The sequence below is a fragment of the Neomonachus schauinslandi genome, chromosome X, assembly GCF_002201575.2.
Source record: "Neomonachus schauinslandi chromosome X, ASM220157v2, whole genome shotgun sequence".
NCBI lineage: Eukaryota > Metazoa > Chordata > Mammalia > Carnivora > Phocidae > Neomonachus > Neomonachus schauinslandi.
In genome coordinates this window covers 16,260,026-16,263,378 of record NC_058419.1, presented here as the reverse complement: position 1 = coordinate 16,263,378, position 3,353 = coordinate 16,260,026, and the positions used below count along the sequence as shown (strand labels likewise).

Below are 3,353 nucleotides of genomic sequence, written 5' to 3'. Positions count from 1 at the left end.
CTGATTCTGTGACTCCAAGGGCGGGCACCCTTAAGGTCCCCAGAAGCCTACAGTCTGAGTGGGCCCGTCTGCGATTCCATGGTGAATGGCATACAGTCTAGGGTAGCATCAGAATAGTTTCCGATCGTAAGTCACAACGCTGAGACCACTACAGCTAAGCCTCACCTAAGCTCCTTTGGGACACGGCCAGACGGGCATCTGATTGGTCTCCTCACCTCAGGAGGCAGCCCCCCCTTTGTCTGTCTCTGCGCCACCGCACACGGGGACATCACAATGGGGTCAGGGCAGAGTAAACCTATGGTTCTAGAGACATAATAAAAAATTTCAGGAAGGGGTTGTTGGGAGACTATGGAGTCAGGATGCACCCCGGCAAGTTGAGAACCCTATGCGAATTGGAATGGCCCACCTTTGATGTCGGGTGGCCTTCAGAAGGGGCATTGGATGTCCCAGTGATTCGTCGAGTATGGCGAGTCCTAACAGGAGAACCAGGACACCCTGACCAGTTTCCATACATTGACTCCTGGCTAGGAATTGCCCAGACCCTTACACCCTGGGTGCGATTTCACTTGCAATAGGCAGGGACATGCCAGAGTCTTAATTGCCTCATCTAAGTGACCTAAAGAAAATCAGCAAAAGCCCCAGTCTCCACAAATCCTAACCTAGATCCCAAGGACGAACCGACCCTGCCCCCACCGTATGTACCCCCAAGACTGTCTACACTGGCCCTTCAGCTCCAGACACTCCGCTGCCATCAGTTTCACCGGTGGCCCCAGGCCCAAAAGATCCACTTTCCCCAGGACCAGCAGCCAGGCTGCGCCCCAGGCCAGGAGCAAGCACCCTCCAAATGCCAGTAGGAGAGACGCGGGAACCCGAAAGGCACGATGAAGATGGGACGGTCCAACCCGGCCGTTCCATGATGTATTATCAGCCCTTCTCCACCACCGACCTCCTCAACTGGAAACAAACACCCCATTCTACTCTGAGAAACCACAGGCTATGGTAGACCTCATAGAATCCCTCTTCCAGACTCATCGGCCAACCTGGGAAGACTGCCAACAGTTACTCCGCACCCTGTTTAACACAGAGGAAAGGAGGAGAACGATGAAAGGTGCACGGCAGTACCTGGAAGAGCACACACCAGCGGGAGTCATCGACCCTGCTGCCTGGGCTAATATGGCCGCACCCGAAGAGCGCCCAGCATGGGACTTCACCACAACCGAGGGACAGGCCCATATCCGCCGGTACCAAGAGGCCCTCCTCCGGGGAATCCGGGCAGGAGCTAAGAAACCCATGAACATGACTAAGGTATCCTCGGTCAATCAACAACCAGGGGAGTCCCCCCGGGGACTACTATGAAAGACTATGTGAAGCCTATAGGATATACACTCCATTTGACTCCGAGGCACAGGAAAGCCAACAGATGGTAAACACCTCCTTCGTGGCTCAGGCCGCCCCAGGCATCAGAAAGAAACTTCAGAAACTAGAGGGCTTTGCCGGGATGAACATCACCCAACTAATAGAGATTGCCAATAAGGTCTACATGAACAGGGAGGTCGCAGCCGAATGAAAGCCAACAAAAAGATGAAAAAGAAAGTCAGCCTCCTTGCCACCACCCTGAAAGAAAAGGACAACACAAAGATGGGGAGACCCAAGCCACCAAAACAGGGGAAACCCAGAACCCCCTTGTCAAGGGATCAATGTGTCTATTGTAAAGAGAAAGGGCATTGGAAAAACGAATGTCCCAACTGGGGAAAGGCATAAAGGCCCAGCCGCTACAAGGAAGAACCCCGAGAGGAGGACCTCATAGGCCTTGCGGGAATGGACTCAGACTGAGGGGGACCAGGCTCTTTCCTCCTTGGCCCCCATGAGCCCATGGTCAGCATGAAGGTGGGGGGCCAACCAGTGACTTTTATGGTTGATACTGGGGCCGAGCACTCTGTTGTCACCCCCCCGGTGGCCCCTTTCAGCAAAAGGACTGCGACCATCCTCGGGGCCACCGGGAAGCAGGTGATACAACAGCCCTTTTGCCAGGCTCGCCAGTGCGAACTCGGGGGCCACAAGGTCCGACACGAATTCCTTTATCTGCCTGATCGCCCCATCCCTCTCCTGGGCCGAGACATACTCTCCAAGCTTAGGGCTCAGATAACCTTTGAGCCCACTGGACACACTAGCCTCCGATTGAACCCAAGGCAAGAGAAGACGGGGTCTCTAATACTAGCAATTACCACACCAAGGGAAGAAGAATGGAGGCTATTCTGTGCCAGGCCCAACCGAGCAGCCCACAGGAGTTCAGACTCACCTTCCCTTCAGTATGGGCTGAAAACAACCCACCTGGACTAGCCCGGAATCAGGCCCCTGTCATTGTTGAATGATCCCAGGAGCCCAACCTCAGAGGCAAAAGCAATACCCCCTTCCACAAGAAGCTAAGATCAGCATCCAAGAACATCTGACCAAACTCAAAGAAGCAGGTATTCTAGTCGAGTGCCAGTCAGCCTGGAATACCCAACTCCTGCCAGTCAAGAAGCCAGGAGGGGGATACCGATCAGTTCAGGATTTGCGGGCCATCAACTTGGTGACCATCTCTCTGCACCCAGTGGTCCCGAATGTATACACTCTCCTCGGCCAAATCCCAGGGTCGGCCAGATGGTTCACTTGCCTAGATATGAAGGATGCCTTCTTCTGCCTCTGCTTAGCTCCCTAGAGCCAGCCAGTGTTTGCCTTTGAATGGACTGTACCTGATACAGGGCGCCAGATGCACCTGACTTGCATGCACCTCCCACAGGGGTTTAAAAACTCACCAACAGTTTTGCACAGTGGCAGTATCGTAGCCAATGAGGTTTATCCGAGGTGCGATTATTGCTAATTAAAAACTCACCAACCCTCTTTGTGGAAGTGCTAGCCACAGACCTTGCCAGCTTCCCAAGAGAGGCCACACGATGCACCCTCCTCCAGTATGGGGATGACCTCCTCCTCGCCAGTGACACACAAGAAGACGGCACAAAAGGCACCAAAGCCCTCCTAGAGCTCCTGTCAGACTCGGGATACTGAGCCTCATGGAAGAAGGCACAAATCTGCCAACAACAGGTCTGATACCTTGGTTTCCTCCTCACCCAAGGGAAGAGAGAACTAGGGCCAGAGAGGAAAAGGGTCATCATCTCCCTGCCACAGCCCCAGACAAAAAGGGGCCTACGAGAATTCCTGGGGGCTGCAGGATTCTGCCGCACCTGGATCCCTGGATTCTCGGAAATAGCAAGACCCGTTTATGATCTCTTAGGGGGACCAGATCGAGAACCCCCTGCCTGGACTGAGGAAGCAGAAGCCGCTTTCACACAGATAAAGACCTCCCTGGGGCG

General features: G+C 54.2%; 1 pseudogene; it reads left to right on the top strand.

Moving 5' to 3' along the window:
• The first annotated feature begins 2,802 nt into the window (after window positions 1–2,802).
• On the top strand, window positions 2,803–2,927 carry LOC123323433 (annotated as a pseudogene).
• Window positions 2,928–3,353: the final 426 nt, after the last annotated feature.